The 25,493-nt window shown below is 39.6% G+C and overlaps 1 protein-coding gene across 6 annotated transcripts in view; it reads right to left on the bottom strand.

Moving 5' to 3' along the window:
* The window catches only part of macf1a (microtubule actin crosslinking factor 1a), a 323,394-nt gene that overhangs the window by 286,822 nt on the left and 11,079 nt on the right, over positions 1 to 25,493 (bottom strand). The gene's annotated exons all lie outside the window — the stretch shown is intronic.

Here is a 25,493-nt window from a genome sequence, read left to right as displayed (position 1 = left end):
CGTGTTTTAACCCAGAATCAGAGTTCTAGACGTGTTTTAACCTAGAATCAGAGTTCTAGACGTGTTTTAACCCAGAGTCAGAGTTCTAGACGTGTTTTTAACCCAGAATCAGAGTTCTAGATGTGTTTTTAACCTAGAATAAGAGTTCTAGACGTGTTTTTAACCCAGAGTCAGAGTTCTAGACGTGTTTTTAACCCAGAGTCAGAGTTCTAGACGTTTTTTTTAACCCAGAGTCAGAGTTCTAGACGTGTTTTTAACCCAGAGTCAGAGTTCTAGACGTGTTTTAACCCAGAATAAGAGTTCTAGATGTGTTTTTAACCCAGAATCAGAGTTCTAGACGGGTTTTTAACCCAGAATCAGAGTTCTAGATGTGTTTTTAACCCAGAGTCAGAGTTCTAGACGTGTTTTTAACCCAGAGTCAGAGTTCTAGACGTGTTTTTAACCTAGAGTCAGAGTTCTAGACGTGTTTTTAACCCAGAGTCAGAGTTCCAGACGTGTTTTTAACCTAGAATCAGAGTTCTAGACGTGTTTTTAACCCAGAGTCAGAGTTCTAGACGTGTTTTTAACCTAGAATCAGAGTTCTAGACCTATTTTTAACCCAGAGTCAGAGTTCTAGACGTGTTTTTAACCCAGAGTCAGAGTTCTAGACGTGATTTAACATAGAGTCAGAGTTCTAGACGTGTTTTTAACCCAGAGTCAGAGTTCTAGACGTGTTTTAACCCAGAATCAGAGTTCTAGACGTGTTTTAACCTAGAATCAGAGTTCTAGACGTGTTTTAACCCAGAGTCAGAGTTCTAGACGTGTTTTTAACCCAGAATCAGAGTTCTAGATGTGTTTTTAACCTAGAATAAGAGTTCTAGACGTGTTTTTAACCCAGAGTCAGAGTTCTAGACGTGTTTTTAACCCAGAATCAGAGTTCTAGACGTGTTTTTAACCCAGAGTCAGAGTTCTAGACGTGTTTTTAACCTAGAATCAGAGTTCTAGACGTGTTTTTAACCTAGAATCAGAGTTCTAGACGTGTTTTAACCCAGAGTCAGAGTTCTAGACGTGTTTTTAACCCAGAGTCAGAGTTCTAGACGTGTTTTTAACCTAGAATCAGAGTTCTAGACGTGTTTTTAACCCAGAATCAGAGTTCTAGACGTGTTTTTAACCCAGAATCAGAGTTCTAGACGTGTTTTTAACCCAGAATCAGAGTTCTAGACGTGTTTTTAACCCAGAATCAGAGTTCTAGACGTGTTTTTAACCCAGAGTCAGAGTTCTAGACGTGTTTTTAACCCAGAATCAGAGTTCTAGACGTGTTTTAACCCAGAATCAGAGTTCTAGACGTGTTTTTAACCTAGAATCAGAGTTCTAGACGTTTTTTTAACCCAGAGTCAGAGTTCTAGACGTTTTTTTTAACCCAGAGTCAGAGTTCTAGACGTGTTTTTAACCCAGAGTCAGAGTTCTAGACGTGTTTTAACCCAGAATAAGAGTTCTAGATGTGTTTTTAACCCAGAATCAGAGTTCTAGACGGGTTTTTAACCCAGAATCAGAGTTCTAGATGTGTTTTTAACCTAGAATAAGAGTTCTAGACGTGTTTTTAACCCAGAGTCAGAGTTCTAGACGTGTTTTTAACCCAGAGTCAGAGTTCTAGACGTGTTTTAACCCAGAGTCAGAGTTGTAGACGTGTTTTAACCCAGAGTCAGAGTTCTAGACGTGTTTTTAACCCAGAGTCAGAGTTCTAGACGTGTTTTTAACCCAGAGTCAGAGTTCTAGACGTGTTTTAACCCAGAGTCAGAGTTCTAGACGTGTTTTTAACCCAGAGTCAGAGTTCTAGACGTGTTTTTAACCCAGAGTCAGAGTTCTAGACGTGATTTTAACCCAGAGTCAGAGTTCTAGACGTGTTTTTAACCCAGAGTCAGAGTTCTAGACGTGTTTTTAACCTAGAGTCAGAGTTCTAGACGTGTTTTTAACCCAGAGTCAGAGTTCCAGACGTGTTTTTAACCTAGAATCAGAGTTCTAGACGTGTTTTTAACCCAGAGTCAGAGTTCTAGACGTGTTTTTAACCTAGAATCAGAGTTCTAGACCTATTTTTAACCCAGAGTCAGAGTTCTAGACGTGTTTTTAACCCAGAGTCAGAGTTCTAGACGTGATTTAACATAGAGTCAGAGTTCTAGACGTGTTTTAACCCAGAATCAGAGTTCTAGACGTGTTTTAACCTAGAATCAGAGTTCTAGACGTGTTTTAACCCAGAGTCAGAGTTCTAGACGTGTTTTTAACCCAGAATCAGAGTTCTAGATGTGTTTTTAACCTAGAATAAGAGTTCTAGACGTGTTTTTAACCCAGAGTCAGAGTTCTAGACGTGTTTTTAACCCAGAATCAGAGTTCTAGACGTGTTTTTAACCCAGAGTCAGAGTTCTAGACGTGTTTTTAACCTAGAATCAGAGTTCTAGACGTGTTTTTAACCTAGAATCAGAGTTCTAGACGTGTTTTAACCCAGAGTCAGAGTTCTAGACGTGTTTTTAACCCAGAGTCAGAGTTCTAGACGTGTTTTTAACCTAGAATCAGAGTTCTAGACGTGTTTTTAACCCAGAATCAGAGTTCTAGACGTGTTTTTAACCCAGAATCAGAGTTCTAGACGTGTTTTTAACCCAGAATCAGAGTTCTAGACGTGTTTTTAACCCAGAATCAGAGTTCTAGACGTGTTTTTAACCCAGAGTCAGAGTTCTAGACGTGTTTTTAACCCAGAATCAGAGTTCTAGACGTGTTTTAACCCAGAATCAGAGTTCTAGACGTGTTTTTAACCTAGAATCAGAGTTCTAGACGTTTTTTTAACCCAGAGTCAGAGTTCTAGACGTTTTTTTTAACCCAGAGTCAGAGTTCTAGACGTGTTTTTAACCCAGAGTCAGAGTTCTAGACGTGTTTTAACCCAGAATAAGAGTTCTAGATGTGTTTTTAACCCAGAATCAGAGTTCTAGACGGGTTTTTAACCCTGAATCAGAGTTCTAGATGTGTTTTTAACCTAGAATAAGAGTTCTAGACGTGTTTTTAACCCAGAGTCAGAGTTCTAGACGTGTTTTTAACCCAGAGTCAGAGTTCTAGACGTGTTTTAACCCAGAGTCAGAGTTCTAGACGTGTTTTAACCCAGAGTCAGAGTTCTAGACGTGTTTTTAACCCAGAGTCAGAGTTCTAGACGTGTTTTTAACCCAGAGTCAGAGTTCTAGACGTGTTTTAACCCAGAGTCAGAGTTCTAGACGTGTTTTTAACCCAGAGTCAGAGTTCTAGACGTGATTTTAACCCAGAGTCAGAGTTCTAGACGTGTTTTTAACCCAGAGTCAGAGTTCTAGACGTGTTTTTAACCTAGAGTCAGAGTTCTAGACCTATTTTTAACCCAGAGTCAGAGTTCTAGACGTGTTTTAACCCAGAGTCAGAGTTCTAGACGTGATTTAACATAGAGTCAGAGTTCTAGACGTGTTTTTAACCCAGAGTCAGAGTTCTAGACGTGTTTTTAACCCAGAGTCAGAGTTCTAGACGTGTTTTAACCCAGAATAAGAGTTCTAGATGTGTTTTTAACCCAGAATCAGAGTTCTAGACGTGTTTTAACCTAGAATCAGAGTTCTAGACGTGTTTTAACCCAGAGTCAGAGTTCTAGACGTGTTTTTAACCCAGAATCAGAGTTCTAGATGTGTTTTTAACCTAGAATAAGAGTTCTAGACGTGTTTTTAACCCAGAGTCAGAGTTCTAGACGTGTTTTTAACCCAGAATCAGAGTTCTAGACGTGTTTTTAACCCAGAGTCAGAGTTCTAGACGTGTTTTTAACCTAGAATCAGAGTTCTAGACGTGTTTTTAACCTAGAATCAGAGTTCTAGACGTGTTTTAACCCAGAGTCAGAGTTCTAGACGTGTTTTTAACCCAGAGTCAGAGTTCTAGACGTGTTTTTAACCTAGAATCAGAGTTCTAGACGTGTTTTTAACCCAGAATCAGAGTTCTAGACGTGTTTTTAACCCAGAATCAGAGTTCTAGACGTGTTTTTAACCCAGAATCAGAGTTCTAGACGTGTTTTTAACCCAGAATCAGAGTTCTAGACGTGTTTTTAACCCAGAGTCAGAGTTCTAGACGTGTTTTTAACCCAGAATCAGAGTTCTAGACGTGTTTTAACCCAGAATCAGAGTTCTAGACGTGTTTTTAACCTAGAATCAGAGTTCTAGACGTTTTTTTAACCCAGAGTCAGAGTTCTAGACGTTTTTTTTAACCCAGAGTCAGAGTTCTAGACGTGTTTTTAACCCAGAGTCAGAGTTCTAGACGTGTTTTAACCCAGAATAAGAGTTCTAGATGTGTTTTTAACCCAGAATCAGAGTTCTAGACGGGTTTTTAACCCAGAATCAGAGTTCTAGATGTGTTTTTAACCTAGAATAAGAGTTCTAGACGTGTTTTTAACCCAGAGTCAGAGTTCTAGACGTGTTTTTAACCCAGAGTCAGAGTTCTAGACGTGTTTTAACCCAGAGTCAGAGTTGTAGACGTGTTTTAACCCAGAGTCAGAGTTCTAGACGTGTTTTTAACCCAGAGTCAGAGTTCTAGACGTGTTTTTAACCCAGAGTCAGAGTTCTAGACGTGTTTTAACCCAGAGTCAGAGTTCTAGACGTGTTTTTAACCCAGAGTCAGAGTTCTAGACGTGTTTTTAACCCAGAGTCAGAGTTCTAGACGTGATTTTAACCCAGAGTCAGAGTTCTAGACGTGTTTTTAACCCAGAGTCAGAGTTCTAGACGTGTTTTTAACCTAGAGTCAGAGTTCTAGACGTGTTTTTAACCCAGAGTCAGAGTTCCAGACGTGTTTTTAACCTAGAATCAGAGTTCTAGACGTGTTTTAACCCAGAGTCAGAGTTCTAGACGTGTTTTTAACCCAGAGTCAGAGTTCTAGACGTGTTTTTAACCCAGAGTCAGAGTTCTAGACGTGTTTTAACCCAGAGTCAGAGTTCTAGACGTGTTTTTAACCCAGAGTCAGAGTTCTAGACGTGATTTTAACCCAGAGTCAGAGTTCTAGACGTGTTTTTAACCCAGAGTCAGAGTTCTAGACGTGTTTTTAACCTAGAGTCAGAGTTCTAGACCTATTTTTAACCCAGAGTCAGAGTTCTAGACGTGTTTTAACCCAGAGTCAGAGTTCTAGACGTGATTTAACATAGAGTCAGAGTTCTAGACGTGTTTTTAACCCAGAGTCAGAGTTCTAGACGTGTTTTTAACCCAGAGTCAGAGTTCTAGACGTGTTTTAACCCAGAATAAGAGTTCTAGATGTGTTTTTAACCCAGAATCAGAGTTCTAGACGTGTTTTAACCTAGAATCAGAGTTCTAGACGTGTTTTAACCCAGAGTCAGAGTTCTAGACGTGTTTTTAACCCAGAATCAGAGTTCTAGATGTGTTTTTAACCTAGAATAAGAGTTCTAGACGTGTTTTTAACCCAGAGTCAGAGTTCTAGACGTGTTTTTAACCCAGAATCAGAGTTCTAGACGTGTTTTTAACCCAGAGTCAGAGTTCTAGACGTGTTTTTAACCTAGAATCAGAGTTCTAGACGTGTTTTTAACCCAGAATCAGAGTTCTAGACGTGTTTTTAACCCAGAATCAGAGTTCTAGACGTGTTTTTAACCCAGAATCAGAGTTCTAGACGTGTTTTTAACCCAGAATCAGAGTTCTAGACGTGTTTTTAACCCAGAGTCAGAGTTCTAGACGTGTTTTTAACCCAGAATCAGAGTTCTAGACGTGTTTTAACCCAGAGTCAGAGTTCTAGACGTGTTTTTAACCTAGAATCAGAGTTCTAGACGTTTTTTTAACCCAGAGTCAGAGTTCTAGACGTTTTTTTTAACCCAGAGTCAGAGTTCTAGACGTGTTTTTAACCCAGAGTCAGAGTTCTAGACGTGTTTTAACCCAGAATAAGAGTTCTAGATGTGTTTTTAACCCAGAATCAGAGTTCTAGACGGGTTTTTAACCCAGAATCAGAGTTCTAGATGTGTTTTTAACCTAGAATAAGAGTTCTAGACGTGTTTTTAACCCAGAGTCAGAGTTCTAGACGTGTTTTTAACCCAGAGTCAGAGTTCTAGACGTGTTTTAACCCAGAGTCAGAGTTGTAGACGTGTTTTAACCCAGAGTCAGAGTTCTAGACGTGTTTTTAACCCAGAGTCAGAGTTCTAGACGTGTTTTTAACCCAGAGTCAGAGTTCTAGACGTGTTTTAACCCAGAGTCAGAGTTCTAGACGTGTTTTTAACCCAGAGTCAGAGTTCTAGACGTGTTTTTAACCCAGAGTCAGAGTTCTAGACGTGATTTTAACCCAGAGTCAGAGTTCTAGACGTGTTTTTAACCCAGAGTCAGAGTTCTAGACGTGTTTTTAACCTAGAGTCAGAGTTCTAGACGTGTTTTTAACCCAGAGTCAGAGTTCCAGACGTGTTTTTAACCTAGAATCAGAGTTCTAGACGTGTTTTAACCCAGAGTCAGAGTTCTAGACGTGTTTTTAACCCAGAGTCAGAGTTCTAGACGTGTTTTTAACCCAGAGTCAGAGTTCTAGACGTGTTTTAACCCAGAGTCAGAGTTCTAGACGTGTTTTTAACCCAGAGTCAGAGTTCTAGACGTGATTTTAACCCAGAGTCAGAGTTCTAGACGTGTTTTTAACCCAGAGTCAGAGTTCTAGACGTGTTTTTAACCTAGAGTCAGAGTTCTAGACCTATTTTTAACCCAGAGTCAGAGTTCTAGACGTGTTTTAACCCAGAGTCAGAGTTCTAGACGTGATTTAACATAGAGTCAGAGTTCTAGACGTGTTTTTAACCCAGAGTCAGAGTTCTAGACGTGTTTTTAACCCAGAGTCAGAGTTCTAGACGTGTTTTAACCCAGAATAAGAGTTCTAGATGTGTTTTTAACCCAGAATCAGAGTTCTAGACGTGTTTTAACCTAGAATCAGAGTTCTAGACGTGTTTTAACCCAGAGTCAGAGTTCTAGACGTGTTTTTAACCCAGAATCAGAGTTCTAGATGTGTTTTTAACCTAGAATAAGAGTTCTAGACGTGTTTTTAACCCAGAGTCAGAGTTCTAGACGTGTTTTTAACCCAGAATCAGAGTTCTAGACGTGTTTTTAACCCAGAGTCAGAGTTCTAGACGTGTTTTTAACCTAGAATCAGAGTTCTAGACGTGTTTTTAACCTAGAATCAGAGTTCTAGACGTGTTTTAACCCAGAGTCAGAGTTCTAGACGTGTTTTTAACCCAGAGTCAGAGTTCTAGACGTGTTTTTAACCTAGAATCAGAGTTCTAGACGTGTTTTTAACCCAGAATCAGAGTTCTAGACGTGTTTTTAACCCAGAATCAGAGTTCTAGACGTGTTTTTAACCCAGAATCAGAGTTCTAGACGTGTTTTTAACCCAGAATCAGAGTTCTAGACGTGTTTTTAACCCAGAGTCAGAGTTCTAGACGTGTTTTTAACCCAGAATCAGAGTTCTAGACGTGTTTTAACCCAGAATCAGAGTTCTAGACGTGTTTTTAACCTAGAATCAGAGTTCTAGACGTTTTTTTAACCCAGAGTCAGAGTTCTAGACGTTTTTTTTAACCCAGAGTCAGAGTTCTAGACGTGTTTTTAACCCAGAGTCAGAGTTCTAGACGTGTTTTAACCCAGAATAAGAGTTCTAGATGTGTTTTTAACCCAGAATCAGAGTTCTAGACGGGTTTTTAACCCAGAATCAGAGTTCTAGATGTGTTTTTAACCTAGAATAAGAGTTCTAGACGTGTTTTTAACCCAGAGTCAGAGTTCTAGACGTGTTTTTAACCCAGAGTCAGAGTTCTAGACGTGTTTTAACCCAGAGTCAGAGTTGTAGACGTGTTTTAACCCAGAGTCAGAGTTCTAGACGTGTTTTTAACCCAGAGTCAGAGTTCTAGACGTGTTTTTAACCCAGAGTCAGAGTTCTAGACGTGTTTTAACCCAGAGTCAGAGTTCTAGACGTGTTTTTAACCCAGAGTCAGAGTTCTAGACGTGTTTTTAACCCAGAGTCAGAGTTCTAGACGTGATTTTAACCCAGAGTCAGAGTTCTAGACGTGTTTTTAACCCAGAGTCAGAGTTCTAGACGTGTTTTTAACCTAGAGTCAGAGTTCTAGACGTGTTTTTAACCCAGAGTCAGAGTTCCAGACGTGTTTTTAACCTAGAATCAGAGTTCTAGACGTGTTTTTAACCCAGAGTCAGAGTTCTAGATGTGTTTTTAACCTAGAATCAGAGTTCTAGACCTATTTTTAACCCAGAGTCAGAGTTCTAGACGTGTTTTTAACCCAGAGTCAGAGTTCTAGACGTGATTTAACATAGAGTCAGAGTTCTAGACGTGTTTTAACCCAGAGTCAGAGTTCTAGACGTGTTTTTAACCCAGAGTCAGAGTTCTAGACGTGTTTTAACCCAGAATAAGAGTTCTAGATGTGTTTTTAACCCAGAATCAGAGTTCTAGACGGGTTTTTAACCCAGAATCAGAGTTCTAGATGTGTTTTTAACCTAGAATAAGAGTTCTAGACGTGTTTTTAACCCAGAGTCAGAGTTCTAGACGTGTTTTTAACCCAGAGTCAGAGTTCTAGACGTGTTTTAACCCAGAGTCAGAGTTCTAGACGTGTTTTAACCCAGAGTCAGAGTTCTAGACGTGTTTTTAACCCAGAGTCAGAGTTCTAGACGTGTTTTTAACCCAGAGTCAGAGTTCTAGACGTGTTTTAACCCAGAGTCAGAGTTCTAGACGTGTTTTTAACCCAGAGTCAGAGTTCTAGACGTGATTTTAACCCAGAGTCAGAGTTCTAGACGTGTTTTTAACCCAGAGTCAGAGTTCTAGACGTGTTTTTAACCTAGAGTCAGAGTTCTAGACCTATTTTTAACCCAGAGTCAGAGTTCTAGACGTGTTTTAACCCAGAGTCAGAGTTCTAGACGTGATTTAACATAGAGTCAGAGTTCTAGACGTGTTTTAACCCAGAGTCAGAGTTCTAGACGTGTTTTTAACCCAGAATCAGAGTTCTAGATGTGTTTTTAACCTAGAATAAGAGTTCTAGACGTGTTTTTAACCCAGAGTCAGAGTTCTAGACGTGTTTTTAACCCAGAATCAGAGTTCTAGACGTGTTTTTAACCCAGAGTCAGAGTTCTAGACGTGTTTTTAACCTAGAATCAGAGTTCTAGACGTGTTTTTAACCTAGAATCAGAGTTCTAGACGTGTTTTAACCCAGAGTCAGAGTTCTAGACGTGTTTTTAACCCAGAGTCAGAGTTCTAGACGTGTTTTTAACCTAGAATCAGAGTTCTAGACGTGTTTTTAACCCAGAATCAGAGTTCTAGACGTGTTTTTAACCCAGAATCAGAGTTCTAGACGTGTTTTTAACCCAGAATCAGAGTTCTAGACGTGTTTTTAACCCAGAATCAGAGTTCTAGACGTGTTTTTAACCCAGAGTCAGAGTTCTAGACGTGTTTTTAACCCAGAATCAGAGTTCTAGACGTGTTTTAACCCAGAATCAGAGTTCTAGACGTGTTTTTAACCTAGAATCAGAGTTCTAGACGTTTTTTTAACCCAGAGTCAGAGTTCTAGACGTTTTTTTTAACCCAGAGTCAGAGTTCTAGACGTGTTTTTAACCCAGAGTCAGAGTTCTAGACGTGTTTTAACCCAGAATAAGAGTTCTAGATGTGTTTTTAACCCAGAATCAGAGTTCTAGACGGGTTTTTAACCCAGAATCAGAGTTCTAGATGTGTTTTTAACCTAGAATAAGAGTTCTAGACGTGTTTTTAACCCAGAGTCAGAGTTCTTGACGTGTTTTTAACCCAGAGTCAGAGTTCTAGACGTGTTTTAACCCAGAGTCAGAGTTCTAGACGTGTTTTAACCCAGAGTCAGAGTTCTAGACGTGTTTTTAACCCAGAGTCAGAGTTCTAGACGTGTTTTTAACCCAGAGTCAGAGTTCTAGACGTGTTTTAACCCAGAGTCAGAGTTCTAGACGTGTTTTTAACCCAGAGTCAGAGTTCTAGACGTGATTTTAACCCAGAGTCAGAGTTCTAGACGTGTTTTTAACCCAGAGTCAGAGTTCTAGACGTGTTTTTAACCTAGAGTCAGAGTTCTAGACCTATTTTTAACCCAGAGTCAGAGTTCTAGACGTGTTTTAACCCAGAGTCAGAGTTCTAGACGTGATTTAACATAGAGTCAGAGTTCTAGACGTGTTTTTAACCCAGAGTCAGAGTTCTAGACGTGTTTTTAACCCAGAATCAGAGTTCTAGACGTGTTTTAACCCAGAATCAGAGTTCTAGACGTGTTTTTAACCTAGAATCAGAGTTCTAGACGTTTTTTTAACCCAGAGTCAGAGTTCTAGACGTTTTTTTTAACCCAGAGTCAGAGTTCTAGACGTGTTTTTAACCCAGAGTCAGAGTTCTAGACGTGTTTTAACCCAGAATAAGAGTTCTAGATGTGTTTTTAACCCAGAATCAGAGTTCTAGACGGGTTTTTAACCCAGAATCAGAGTTCTAGATGTGTTTTTAACCTAGAATAAGAGTTCTAGACGTGTTTTTAACCCAGAGTCAGAGTTCTAGACGTGTTTTTAACCCAGAGTCAGAGTTCTAGACGTGTTTTAACCCAGAGTCAGAGTTCTAGACGTGTTTTAACCCAGAGTCAGAGTTCTAGACGTGTTTTTAACCCAGAGTCAGAGTTCTAGACGTGTTTTTAACCCAGAGTCAGAGTTCTAGACGTGTTTTAACCCAGAGTCAGAGTTCTAGACGTGTTTTTAACCCAGAGTCAGAGTTCTAGACGTGATTTTAACCCAGAGTCAGAGTTCTAGACGTGTTTTTAACCCAGAGTCAGAGTTCTAGACGTGTTTTTAACCTAGAGTCAGAGTTCTAGACCTATTTTTAACCCAGAGTCAGAGTTCTAGACGTGTTTTAACCCAGAGTCAGAGTTCTAGACGTGATTTAACATAGAGTCAGAGTTCTAGACGTGTTTTTAACCCAGAGTCAGAGTTCTAGACGTGTTTTAACCCAGAGTCAGAGTTCTAGACGTGTTTTTAACCCAGAGTCAGAGTTCTAGACGTGTTTTAACCCAGAGTCAGAGTTCTAGACGTGTTTTAACCCAGAGTCAGAGTTCTAGATGTGTTTTTAACCCAGAGTCAGAGTTCTAGACGTGATTTAACATAGAGTCAGAGTTCTAGACGTGTTTTTAACCCAGAGTCAGAGTTCTAGACGTGTTTTAACCCAGAGTCAGAGTTCTAGACCTATTTTTAACCCAGAGTCAGAGTTCTAGACGTGTTTTTAACCTAGAGTCAGAGTTCTAGACGTGTTTTTAACCCAGAGTCAGAGTTCTAGACATGTTTTTAACCTAGAGTCAGAGTTCTAGACGTGTTTTTAACCCAGAGTCAGAGTTCTAGACGTGTTTTAACCCAGAGTCAGAGTTCTAGACCTATTTTTAACCCAGAGTCAGAGTTCTAGACGTGTTTTTAACCTAGAGTCAGAGTTCTAGACGTGTTTTTAACCCAGAGTCAGAGTTCTAGATGTGTTTTTAACCCAGAGTCAGAGTTCTAGACGTGATTTAACATAGAGTCAGAGTTCTAGACGTGTTTTTAACCCAGAGTCAGAGTTCTAGACGTGTTTTTAACCTAGAGTCAGAGTTCTAGACCTATTTTTAACCCAGAGTCAGAGTTCTAGACGTGTTTTAACCCAGAGTCAGAGTTCTAGACGTGATTTAACATAGAGTCAGAGTTCTAGACGTGTTTTTAACCCAGAGTCAGAGTTCTAGACGTGTTTTTAACCCAGAGTCAGAGTTCTAGACGTGTTTTAACCCAGAATAAGAGTTCTAGATGTGTTTTTAACCCAGAATCAGAGTTCTAGACGTGTTTTAACCTAGAATCAGAGTTCTAGACGTGTTTTAACCCAGAGTCAGAGTTCTAGACGTGTTTTTAACCCAGAATCAGAGTTCTAGATGTGTTTTTAACCTAGAATAAGAGTTCTAGACGTGTTTTTAACCCAGAGTCAGAGTTCTAGACGTGTTTTTAACCCAGAATCAGAGTTCTAGACGTGTTTTTAACCCAGAGTCAGAGTTCTAGACGTGTTTTTAACCTAGAATCAGAGTTCTAGACGTGTTTTTAACCTAGAATCAGAGTTCTAGACGTGTTTTAACCCAGAGTCAGAGTTCTAGACGTGTTTTTAACCCAGAGTCAGAGTTCTAGACGTGTTTTTAACCTAGAATCAGAGTTCTAGACGTGTTTTTAACCCAGAATCAGAGTTCTAGACGTGTTTTTAACCCAGAATCAGAGTTCTAGACGTGTTTTTAACCCAGAATCAGAGTTCTAGACGTGTTTTTAACCCAGAATCAGAGTTCTAGACGTGTTTTTAACCCAGAGTCAGAGTTCTAGACGTGTTTTTAACCCAGAATCAGAGTTCTAGACGTGTTTTAACCCAGAATCAGAGTTCTAGACGTGTTTTTAACCTAGAATCAGAGTTCTAGACGTTTTTTTAACCCAGAGTCAGAGTTCTAGACGTTTTTTTTAACCCAGAGTCAGAGTTCTAGACGTGTTTTTAACCCAGAGTCAGAGTTCTAGACGTGTTTTAACCCAGAATAAGAGTTCTAGATGTGTTTTTAACCCAGAATCAGAGTTCTAGACGGGTTTTTAACCCAGAATCAGAGTTCTAGATGTGTTTTTAACCTAGAATAAGAGTTCTAGACGTGTTTTTAACCCAGAGTCAGAGTTCTAGACGTGTTTTTAACCCAGAGTCAGAGTTCTAGACGTGTTTTAACCCAGAGTCAGAGTTGTAGACGTGTTTTAACCCAGAGTCAGAGTTCTAGACGTGTTTTTAACCCAGAGTCAGAGTTCTAGACGTGTTTTTAACCCAGAGTCAGAGTTCTAGACGTGTTTTAACCCAGAGTCAGAGTTCTAGACGTGTTTTTAACCCAGAGTCAGAGTTCTAGACGTGTTTTTAACCCAGAGTCAGAGTTCTAGACGTGATTTTAACCCAGAGTCAGAGTTCTAGACGTGTTTTTAACCCAGAGTCAGAGTTCTAGACGTGTTTTTAACCTAGAGTCAGAGTTCTAGACGTGTTTTTAACCCAGAGTCAGAGTTCCAGACGTGTTTTTAACCTAGAATCAGAGTTCTAGACGTGTTTTTAACCCAGAGTCAGAGTTCTAGATGTGTTTTTAACCTAGAATCAGAGTTCTAGACCTATTTTTAACCCAGAGTCAGAGTTCTAGACGTGTTTTTAACCCAGAGTCAGAGTTCTAGACGTGATTTAACATAGAGTCAGAGTTCTAGACGTGTTTTAACCCAGAGTCAGAGTTCTAGACGTGTTTTTAACCCAGAGTCAGAGTTCTAGACGTGTTTTAACCCAGAATAAGAGTTCTAGATGTGTTTTTAACCCAGAATCAGAGTTCTAGACGGGTTTTTAACCCAGAATCAGAGTTCTAGATGTGTTTTTAACCTAGAATAAGAGTTCTAGACGTGTTTTTAACCCAGAGTCAGAGTTCTAGACGTGTTTTTAACCCAGAGTCAGAGTTCTAGACGTGTTTTAACCCAGAGTCAGAGTTCTAGACGTGTTTTAACCCAGAGTCAGAGTTCTAGACGTGTTTTTAACCCAGAGTCAGAGTTCTAGACGTGTTTTTAACCCAGAGTCAGAGTTCTAGACGTGTTTTAACCCAGAGTCAGAGTTCTAGACGTGTTTTTAACCCAGAGTCAGAGTTCTAGACGTGATTTTAACCCAGAGTCAGAGTTCTAGACGTGTTTTTAACCCAGAGTCAGAGTTCTAGACGTGTTTTTAACCTAGAGTCAGAGTTCTAGACCTATTTTTAACCCAGAGTCAGAGTTCTAGACGTGTTTTAACCCAGAGTCAGAGTTCTAGACGTGATTTAACATAGAGTCAGAGTTCTAGACGTGTTTTAACCCAGAGTCAGAGTTCTAGACGTGTTTTTAACCCAGAATCAGAGTTCTAGATGTGTTTTTAACCTAGAATAAGAGTTCTAGACGTGTTTTTAACCCAGAGTCAGAGTTCTAGACGTGTTTTTAACCCAGAATCAGAGTTCTAGACGTGTTTTTAACCCAGAGTCAGAGTTCTAGACGTGTTTTTAACCTAGAATCAGAGTTCTAGACGTGTTTTTAACCTAGAATCAGAGTTCTAGACGTGTTTTAACCCAGAGTCAGAGTTCTAGACGTGTTTTTAACCCAGAGTCAGAGTTCTAGACGTGTTTTTAACCTAGAATCAGAGTTCTAGACGTGTTTTTAACCCAGAATCAGAGTTCTAGACGTGTTTTTAACCCAGAATCAGAGTTCTAGACGTGTTTTTAACCCAGAATCAGAGTTCTAGACGTGTTTTTAACCCAGAATCAGAGTTCTAGACGTGTTTTTAACCCAGAGTCAGAGTTCTAGACGTGTTTTTAACCCAGAATCAGAGTTCTAGACGTGTTTTAACCCAGAATCAGAGTTCTAGACGTGTTTTTAACCTAGAATCAGAGTTCTAGACGTTTTTTTAACCCAGAGTCAGAGTTCTAGACGTTTTTTTTAACCCAGAGTCAGAGTTCTAGACGTGTTTTTAACCCAGAGTCAGAGTTCTAGACGTGTTTTAACCCAGAATAAGAGTTCTAGATGTGTTTTTAACCCAGAATCAGAGTTCTAGACGGGTTTTTAACCCAGAATCAGAGTTCTAGATGTGTTTTTAACCTAGAATAAGAGTTCTAGACGTGTTTTTAACCCAGAGTCAGAGTTCTAGACGTGTTTTTAACCCAGAGTCAGAGTTCTAGACGTGTTTTAACCCAGAGTCAGAGTTCTAGACGTGTTTTAACCCAGAGTCAGAGTTCTAGACGTGTTTTTAACCCAGAGTCAGAGTTCTAGACGTGTTTTTAACCCAGAGTCAGAGTTCTAGACGTGTTTTAACCCAGAGTCAGAGTTCTAGACGTGTTTTTAACCCAGAGTCAGAGTTCTAGACGTGATTTTAACCCAGAGTCAGAGTTCTAGACGTGTTTTTAACCCAGAGTCAGAGTTCTAGACGTGTTTTTAACCTAGAGTCAGAGTTCTAGACCTATTTTTAACCCAGAGTCAGAGTTCTAGACGTGTTTTAACCCAGAGTCAGAGTTCTAGACGTGATTTAACATAGAGTCAGAGTTCTAGACGTGTTTTTAACCCAGAGTCAGAGTTCTAGACGTGTTTTTAACCCAGAATCAGAGTTCTAGACGTGTTTTAACCCAGAATCAGAGTTCTAGACGTGTTTTTAACCTAGAATCAGAGTTCTAGACGTTTTTTTAACCCAGAGTCAGAGTTCTAGACGTTTTTTTTAACCCAGAGTCAGAGTTCTAGACGTGTTTTTAACCCAGAGTCAGAGTTCTAGACGTGTTTTAACCCAGAATAAGAGTTCTAGATGTGTTTTTAACCCAGAATCAGAGTTCTAGACGGGTTTTTAACCCAGAATCAGAGTTCTAGATGTGTTTTTAACCTAGAATAAGAGTTCTAGACGTGTTTTTAACCCAGAGTCAGAGTTCTAGACGTGTTTTTAACCCAGAGTCAGAGTTCTAGACGTGTTTTAACCCAGAGTCAGAGTTCTAGACGTGTTTTAACCCAGAGTCAGAGTTCTAGACGTGTTTTTAACCCAGAGTCAGAGTTCTAGACGTGTTTTTAACCCAGAGTCAGAGTTCTAGACGTGTTTTAACCCAGAGTCAGAGTTCTAGACGTGTTTTTAACCCAGAGTCAGAGTTCTAGACGTGATTTTAACCCAGAGTCAGAGTTCTAGACGTGTTTTTAACCCAGAGTCAGAGTTCTAGACGTGTTTTTAACCTAGAGTCAGAGTTCTAGACCTATTTTTAACCCAGAGTCAGAGTTCTAGACGTGTTTTAACCCAGAGTCAGAGTTCTAGACGTGATTTAACATAGAGTCAGAGTTCTAGACGTGTTTTTAACCCAGAGTCAGAGTTCTAGACGTGTTTTAACCCAGAGTCAGAGTTCTAGACGTGTTTTTAACCCAGAGTCAGAGTTCTAGACGTGTTTTAACCCAGAGTCAGAGTTCTAGACGTGTTTTAACCCAGAGTCAGAGTTCTAGATGTGTTTTTAACCCAGAGTCAGAGTTCTAGACGTGATTTAACATAGAGTCAGAGTTCTAGACGTGTTTTTAACCCAGAGTCAGAGTTCTAGACGTGTTTTAACCCAGAGTCAGAGTTCTAGACCTATTTTTAACCCAGAGTCAGAGTTCTAGACGTGTTTTTAACCTAGAGTCAGAGTTCTAGACGTGTTTTTAACCCAGAGTCAGAGTTCTAGACATGTTTTTAACCTAGAGTCAGAGTTCTAGACGTGTTTTTAACCCAGAGTCAGAGTTCTAGACGTGTTTTAACCCAGAGTCAGAGTTCTAGACCTATTTTTAACCCAGAGTCAGAGTTCTAGACGTGTTTTTAACCTAGAGTCAGAGTTCTAGACGTGTTTTTAACCCAGAGTCAGAGTTCTAGATGTGTTTTTAACCCAGAGTCAGAGTTCTAGACGTGATTTAACATAGAGTCAGAGTTCTAGACGTGTTTTTAACCCAGAGTCAGAGTTCTAGACGTGTTTTAACCCAGAGTCAGAGTTCTAGACCTATTTTTAACCCAGAGTCAGAGTTCTAGACGTGTTTTTAACCTAGAGTCAGAGTTCTAGACGTGTTTTTAACCCAGAGTCAGAGTTCTAGACGTGTTTTTAACCCAGAGTCAGAGTTCTAGACGTGTTTTTAACCCAGAGTCAGAGTTCCAGACGTGTTTTTAACCTAGAATCAGAGTTCTAGACGTGTTTTTAACCCAGAGTCAGAGTTCTAGACGTGTTTTTAACCTAGAATCAGAGTTCTAGACCTATTTTTAACCCAGAGTCAGAGTTCTAGACGTGTTTTTAACCCAGAGTCAGAGTTCTAGACGTGATTTAACATAGAGTCAGAGTTCTAGACGTGTTTTTAACCCAGAGTCAGAGTTCTAGACGTGTTTTAACCCAGAATCAGAGTTCTAGACGTGTTTTAACCTAGAATCAGAGTTCTAGACGTGTTTTAACCCAGAGTCAGAGTTCTAGACGTGTTTTTAACCCAGAATCAGAGTTCTAGATGTGTTTTTAACCTAGAATAAGAGTTCTAGACGTGTTTTTAACCCAGAGTCAGAGTTCTAGACGTGTTTTTAACCCAGAGTCAGAGTTCTAGACGTGTTTTTAACCCAGAGTCAGAGTTCTAGACGTGTTTTTAACCTAGAATCAGAGTTCTAGACGTGTTTTTAACCTAGAATCAGAGTTCTAGACGTGTTTTAACCCAGAGTCAGAGTTCTAGACGTGTTTTTAACCCAGAGTCAGAGTTCTAGACGTGTTTTTAACCTAGAATCAGAGTTCTAGACGTGTTTTTAACCCAGAATCAGAGTTCTAGACGTGTTTTTAACCCAGAATCAGAGTTCTAGACGTGTTTTTAACCCAGAATCAGAGTTCTAGACGTGTTTTTAACCCAGAATCAGAGTTCTAGACGTGTTTTTAACCCAGAGTCAGAGTTCTAGACGTGTTTTTAACCCAGAGTCAGAGTTCTAGACGTGTTTTTAACCCAGAGTCAGAGTTCTAGACGTGTTTTTAACCTAGAATCAGAGTTCTAGACGTGTTTTTAACCCAGAATCAGAGTTCTAGACGTGTTTTTAACCCAGAATCAGAGTTCTAGACGTGTTTTTAACCCAGAATCAGAGTTCTAGACGTGTTTTTAACCCAGAATCAGAGTTCTAGACGTGTTTTTAACCCAGAGTCAGAGTTCTAGACGTGTTTTTAACCCAGAATCAGAGTTCTAGACGTGTTTTAACCCAGAATCAGAGTTCTAGACGTGTTTTTAACCTAGAATCAGAGTTCTAGACGTTTTTTTAACCCAGAGTCAGAGTTCTAGACGTTTTTTTTAACCCAGAGTCAGAGTTCTAGACGTGTTTTTAACCCAGAGTCAGAGTTCTAGACGTGTTTTAACCCAGAATAAGAGTTCTAGATGTGTTTTTAACCCAGAATCAGAGTTCTAGACGTGTTTTTAACCCAGAATCAGAGTTCTAGATGTGTTTTTAACCTAGAATAAGAGTTCTAGACGTGTTTTTAACCCAGAGTCAGAGTTCTAGACGTGTTTTTAACCCAGAGTCAGAGTTCTAGACGTGTTTTAACCCAGAGTCAGAGTTGTAGACGTGTTTTAACCCAGAGTCAGAGTTCTAGACGTGTTTTTAACCCAGAGTCAGAGTTCTAGACGTGTTTTTAACCCAGAGTCAGAGTTCTAGACGTGTTTTAACCCAGAGTCAGAGTTCTAGACGTGTTTTTAACCCAGAGTCAGAGTTCTAGACGTGTTTTTAACCCAGAGTCAGAGTTCTAGACGTGATTTTAACCCAGAGTCAGAGTTCTAGACGTGTTTTTAACCCAGAGTCAGAGTTCTAGACGTGTTTTTAACCCAGAGTCAGAGTTCCAGACGTGTTTTTAACCTAGAATCAGAGTTCTAGACGTGTTTTTAACCCAGAGTCAGAGTTCTAGACGTGTTTTTAACCTAGAATCAGAGTTCTAGACCTATTTTTAACCCAGAGTCAGAGTTCTAGACGTGTTTTTAACCCAGAGTCAGAGTTCTAGACGTGATTTAACATAGAGTCAGAGTTCTAGACGTGTTTTAACCCAGAATCAGAGTTCTAGACGTGTTTTAACCTAGAATCAGAGTTCTAGACGTGTTTTAACCCAGAGTCAGAGTTCTAGACGTGTTTTTAACCCAGAATCAGAGTTCTAGATGTGTTTTTAACCTAGAATAAGAGTTCTAGACGTGTTTTTAACCCAGAGTCAGAGTTCTAGACGTGTTTTTAACCCAGAATCAGAGTTCTAGACGTGTTTTTAACCCAGAGTCAGAGTTCTAGACGTGTTTTTAACCTAGAATCAGAGTTCTAGACGTGTTTTTAACCTAGAATCAGAGTTCTAGACGTGTTTTAACCCAGAGTCAGAGTTCTAGACGTGTTTTTAACCCAGAGTCAGAGTTCTAGACGTGTTTTTAACCTAGAATCAGAGTTCTAGACGTGTTTTTAACCCAGAATCAGAGTTCTAGACGTGTTTTTAACCCAGAATCAGAGTTCTAGACGTGTTTTTAACCCAGAATCAGAGTTCTAGACGTGTTTTTAACCCAGAATCAGAGTTCTAGACGTGTTTTTAACCCAGAGTCAGAGTTCTAGACGTGTTTTTAACCCAGAATCAGAGTTCTAGACGTGTTTTAACCCAGAATCAGAGTTCTAGACGTGTTTTTAACCTAGAATCAGAGTTCTAGACGTTTTTTTAACCCAGAGTCAGAGTTCTAGACGTTTTTTTTAACCCAGAGTCAGAGTTCTAGACGTGTTTTTAACCCAGAGTCAGAGTTCTAGACGTGTTTTAACCCAGAATAAGAGTTCTAGATGTGTTTTTAACCCAGAATCAGAGTTCTAGACGGGTTTTTAACCCAGAATCAGAGTTCTAGATGTGTTTTTAACCTAGAATAAGAGTTCTAGACGTGTTTTTAACCCAGAGTCAGAGTTCTAGACGTGTTTTTAACCCAGAGTCAGAGTTCTAGACGTGTTTTAACCCAGAGTCAGAGTTCTAGACGTGTTTTAACCCAGAGTCAGAGTTCTAGACGTGTTTTTAACCCAGAGTCAGAGTTCTAGACGTGTTTTTAACCCAGAGTCAGAGTTCTAGACGTGTTTTAACCCAGAGTCAGAGTTCTAGACGTGTTTTTAACCCAGAGTCAGAGTTCTAGACGTGATTTTAACCCAGAGTCAGAGTTCTAGACGTGTTTTTAACCCAGAGTCAGAGTTCTAGACGTGTTTTTAACCTAGAGTCAGAGTTCTAGACCTATTTTTAACCCAGAGTCAGAGTTCTAGACGTGTTTTAACCCAGAGTCAGAGTTCTAGACGTGATTTAACATAGAGTCAGAGTTCTAGACGTGTTTTTAACCCAGAGTCAGAGTTCTAGACGTGTTTTTAACCCAGAGTCAGAGTTCTAGACGTGTTTTAACCCAGAATAAGAGTTCTAGATGTGTTTTTAACCCAGAATCAGAGTTCTAGATGGGTTTTTAACCCAGAATCAGAGTTCTAGATGTGTTTTTAACCTAGAATAAGAGTTCTAGACGTGTTTTTAACCCAGAGTCAGAGTTCTAGACGTGTTTTTAACCCAGAGTCAGAGTTCTAGACGTGTTTTTAACCCAGAGTCAGAGTTCTAGACGTGTTTTAACCCAGAGTCAGAGTTCTAGACTTGTTTTTAACCCAGAGTCAGAGTTCTAGACGTGTTTTTAACCCAGAGTCAGAGTTCTAGACGTGATTTTAACCCAGAGTCAGAGTTCTAGACGTGTTTTTAACCCAGAGTCAGAGTTCTAGACGTGTTTTTAACCTAGAGTCAGAGTTCTAGACGTGTTTTTAACCCAGAGTCAGAGTTCCAGACGTGTTTTTAACCTAGAATCAGAGTTCTAGACGTGTTTTTAACCCAGAGTCAGAGTTCTAGACGTGTTTTTAACCTAGAATCAGAGTTCTAGACCTATTTTTAACCCAGAGTCAGAGTTCTAGACGTGTTTTTAACCCAGAGTCAGAGTTCTAGACGTGATTTAACATAGAGTCAGAGTTCTAGACGTGTTTTTAACCCAGAGTCAGAGTTCTAGACGTGTTTTAACCCAGAATCAGAGTTCTAGACGTGTTTTAACCTAGAATCAGAGTTCTAGACGTGTTTTAACCCAGAGTCAGAGTTCTAGACGTGTTTTTAACCCAGAATCAGAGTTCTAGATGTGTTTTTAACCTAGAATAAGAGTTCTAGACGTGTTTTTAACCCAGAGTCAGAGTTCTAGACGTGTTTTTAACCCAGAATCAGAGTTCTAGACGTGTTTTTAACCCAGAGTCAGAGTTCTAGACGTGTTTTTAACCTAGAATCAGAGTTCTAGACGTGTTTTTAACCTAGAATCAGAGTTCTAGACGTGTTTTAACCTAGAATCAGAGTTCTAGACGTGTTTTTAACCCAGAATCAGAGTTCTAGACGTGTTTTTAACCCAGAATCAGAGTTCTAGACGTGTTTTTAACCCAGAATCAGAGTTCTAGACGTGTTTTTAACCCAGAATCAGAGTTCTAGACGTGTTTTTAACCCAGAGTCAGAGTTCTAGACGTGTTTTTAACCCAGAGTCAGAGTTCTAGACGTGTTTTTAACCCAGAGTCAGAGTTCTAGACGTGTTTTTAACCTAGAATAAGAGTTCTAGACGTGTTTTTAACCCAGAATCAGAGTTCTAGACGTGTTTTTAACCCAGAATCAGAGTTCTAGACGTGTTTTTAACCCAGAATCAGAGTTCTAGACGTGTTTTTAACCCAGAGTCAGAGTTCTAGACGTGTTTTTAACCCAGAGTCAGAGTTCTAGACGTGATTTTAACCCAGAGTCAGAGTTCTAGACGTGTTTTTAACCCAGAGTCAGAGTTCTAGACGTGTTTTTAACCTAGAGTCAGAGTTCTAGACGTGTTTTTAACCCAGAGTCAGAGTTCCAGACGTGTTTTTAACCTAGAATCAGAGTTCTAGACGTGTTTTTAACCCAGAGTCAGAGTTCTAGACGTGTTTTTAACCTAGAATCAGAGTTCTAGACCTATTTTTAACCCAGAGTCAGAGTTCTAGACGTGTTTTTAACCCAGAGTCAGAGTTCTAGACGTGATTTAACATAGAGTCAGAGTTCTAGACGTGTTTTTAACCCAGAGTCAGAGTTCTAGACGTGTTTTAACCCAGAATCAGAGTTCTAGACGTGTTTTAACCTAGAATCAGAGTTCTAGACGTGTTTTAACCCAGAGTCAGAGTTCTAGACGTGTTTTTAACCCAGAATCAGAGTTCTAGATGTGTTTTTAACCTAGAATAAGAGTTCTAGACGTGTTTTTAACCCAGAGTCAGAGTTCTAGACGTGTTTTTAACCCAGAATCAGAGTTCTAGACGTGTTTTTAACCCAGAGTCAGAGTTCTAGACGTGTTTTTAACCTAGAATCAGAGTTCTAGACGTGTTTTTAACCTAGAATCAGAGTTCTAGACGTGTTTTAACCTAGAATCAGAGTTCTAGACGTGTTTTTAACCCAGAATCAGAGTTCTAGACGTGTTTTTAACCCAGAATCAGAGTTCTAGACGTGTTTTTAACCCAGAATCAGAGTTCTAGACGTGTTTTTAACCCAGAATCAGAGTTCTAGACGTGTTTTTAACCCAGAGTCAGAGTTCTAGACGTGTTTTTAACCCAGAGTCAGAGTTCTAGACGTGTTTTTAACCCAGAGTCAGAGTTCTAGACGTGTTTTTAACCTAGAATAAGAGTTCTAGACGTGTTTTTAACCCAGAATCAGAGTTCTAGACGTGTTTTTAACCCAGAATCAGAGTTCTAGACGTGTTTTTAACCCAGAATCAGAGTTCTAGACGTGTTTTTAACCCAGAATCAGAGTTCTAGACGTGTTTTTAACCCAGAGTCAGAGTTCTAGACGTGTTTTTAACCCAGAATCAGAGTTCTAGACGTGTTTTAACCCAGAATCAGAGTTCTAGACGTGTTTTTAACCTAGAATCAGAGTTCTAGACGTTTTTTTAACCCAGAGTCAGAGTTCTAGACGTTTTTTTTAACCCAGAGTCAGAGTTCTAGACGTGTTTTTAACCCAGAGTCAGAGTTCTAGACGTGTTTTAACCCAGAATAAGAGTTCTAGATGTGTTTTTAACCCAGAATCAGAGTTCTAGACGGGTTTTTAACCCAGAATCAGAGTTCTAGATGTGTTTTTAACCTAGAATAAGAGTTCTAGACGTGTTTTTAACCCAGAGTCAGAGTTCTAGACGTGTTTTTAACCCAGAGTCAGAGTTCTAGACGTGTTTTAACCCAGAGTCAGAGTTCTAGACGTGTTTTAACCCAGAGTCAGAGTTCTAGACGTGTTTTTAACCCAGAGTCAGAGTTCTAGACGTGTTTTTAACCCAGAGTCAGAGTTCTAGACGTGTTTTAACCCAGAGTCAGAGTTCTAGACGTGTTTTTAACCCAGAGTCAGAGTTCTAGACGTGTTTTTAACCCAGAGTCAGAGTTCTAGACGTGATTTTAACCCAGAGTCAGAGTTCTAGACGTGTTTTTAACCCAGAGTCAGAGTTCTAGACGTGTTTTTAACCTAGAGTCAGAGTTCTAGACGTGTTTTTAACCCAGAGTCAGAGTTCCAGACGTGTTTTTAACCTAGAATCAGAGTTCTAGACGTGTTTTTAACCCAGAGTCAGAGTTCTAGACGTGTTTTTAACCTAGAATCAGAGTTCTAGACCTATTTTTAACCCAGAGTCAGAGTTCTAGACGTGTTTTTAACCCAGAGTCAGAGTTCTAGACGTGATTTAACATAGAGTCAGAGTTCTAGACGTGTTTTTAACCCAGAGTCAGAGTTCTAGACGTGTTTTAACCCAGAATCAGAGTTCTAGACGTGTTTTAACCTAGAATCAGAGTTCTAGACGTGTTTTAACCCAGAGTCAGAGTTCTAGACGTGTTTTTAACCCAGAATCAGAGTTCTAGATGTGTTTTTAACCTAGAATAAGAGTTCTAGACGTGTTTTTAACCCAGAGTCAGAGTTCTAGACGTGTTTTTAACCCAGAATCAGAGTTCTAGACGTGTTTTTAACCCAGAGTCAGAGTTCTAGACGTGTTTTTAACCTAGAATCAGAGTTCTAGACGTGTTTTTAACCTAGAATCAGAGTTCTAGACGTGTTTTAACCCAGAGTCAGAGTTCTAGACGTGTTTTTAACCCAGAGTCAGAGTTCTAGACGTGTTTTTAACCTAGAATCAGAGTTCTAGACGTGTTTTTAACCCAGAATCAGAGTTCTAGACGTGTTTTTAACCCAGAATCAGAGTTCTAGACGTGTTTTTAACCCAGAATCAGAGTTCTAGACGTGTTTTTAACCCAGAGTCAGAGTTCTAGACGTGTTTTTAACCCAGAATCAGAGTTCTAGACGTGTTTTAACCCAGAATCAGAGTTCTAGACGTGTTTTTAACCTAGAATCAGAGTTCTAGACGTTTTTTTAACCCAGAGTCAGAGTTCTAGACGTTTTTTTTAACCCAGAGTCAGAGTTCTAGACGTGTTTTTAACCCAGAGTCAGAGTTCTAGACGTGTTTTAACCCAGAATAAGAGTTCTAGATGTGTTTTTAACCCAGAATCAGAGTTCTAGACGGGTTTTTAACCCAGAATCAGAGTTCTAGATGTGTTTTTAACCTAGAATAAGAGTTCTAGACGTGTTTTTAACCCAGAGTCAGAGTTCTAGACGTGTTTTTAACCCAGAGTCAGAGTTCTAGACGTGTTTTAACCCAGAGTCAGAGTTCTAGACGTGTTTTAACCCAGAGTCAGAGTTCTAGACGTGTTTTTAACCTAGAGTCAGAGTTCTAGACCTATTTTTAACCCAGAGTCAGAGTTCTAGACGTGTTTTTAACCCAGAGTCAGAGTTCTAGACGTGTTTTTAACCCAGAGTCAGAGTTCTAGACGTGTTTTAACCCAGAGTCAGAGTTCTAGACGTGTTTTTAACCCAGAGTCAGAGTTCTAGACGTGATTTTAACCCAGAGTCAGAGTTCTAGACGTGTTTTTAACCCAGAGTCAGAGTTCTAGACGTGTTTTTAACCTAGAGTCAGAGTTCTAGACCTATTTTTAACCCAGAGTCAGAGTTCTAGACGTGTTTTAACCCAGAGTCAGAGTTCTAGACGTGATTTAACATAGAGTCAGAGTTCTAGACGTGTTTTTAACCCAGAGTCAGAGTTCTAGACGTGTTTTAACCCAGAGTCAGAGTTCTAGACGTGTTTTTAACCCAGAGTCAGAGTTCTAGACGTGTTTTAACCCAGAGTCAGAGTTCTAGACGTGTTTTAACCCAGAGTCAGAGTTCTAGATGTGTTTTTAACCCAGAGTCAGAGTTCTAGACGTGATTTAACATAGAGTCAGAGTTCTAGACGTGTTTTTAACCCAGAGTCAGAGTTCTAGACGTGTTTTAACCCAGAGTCAGAGTTCTAGACCTATTTTTAACCCAGAGTCAGAGTTCTAGACGTGTTTTTAACCTAGAGTCAGAGTTCTAGACGTGTTTTTAACCCAGAGTCAGAGTTCTAGACATGTTTTTAACCTAGAGTCAGAGTTCTAGACGTGTTTTTAACCCAGAGTCAGAGTTCTAGACGTGTTTTAACCCAGAGTCAGAGTTCTAGACCTATTTTTAACCCAGAGTCAGAGTTCTAGACGTGTTTTTAACCTAGAGTCAGAGTTCTAGACGTGTTTTTAACCCAGAGTCAGAGTTCTAGATGTGTTTTTAACCCAGAGTCAGAGTTCTAGACGTGATTTAACATAGAGTCAGAGTTCTAGACGTGTTTTTAACCCAGAGTCAGAGTTCTAGACGTGTTTTAACCCAGAGTCAGAGTTCTAGACCTATTTTTAACCCAGAGTCAGAGTTCTAGACGTGTTTTTAACCTAGAGTCAGAGTTCTAGACGTGTTTTTAACCCAGAGTCAGAGTTCTAGACGTGTTTTTAACCCAGAGTCAGAGTTCTAGACGTGTTTTTAACCCAGAGTCAGAGTTCTAGACGTGTTTTTAACCTAGAGTCAGAGTTCTAGACGT

The sequence above is a fragment of the Telmatherina bonti genome, assembly GCF_933228915.1.
Source record: "Telmatherina bonti genome assembly, chromosome: 19".
Lineage (NCBI taxonomy): Eukaryota > Metazoa > Chordata > Actinopteri > Atheriniformes > Telmatherinidae > Telmatherina > Telmatherina bonti.
Note: the sequence above shows the minus strand (reverse complement) of the source record. Positions and strands in the feature narration are given on the sequence as shown.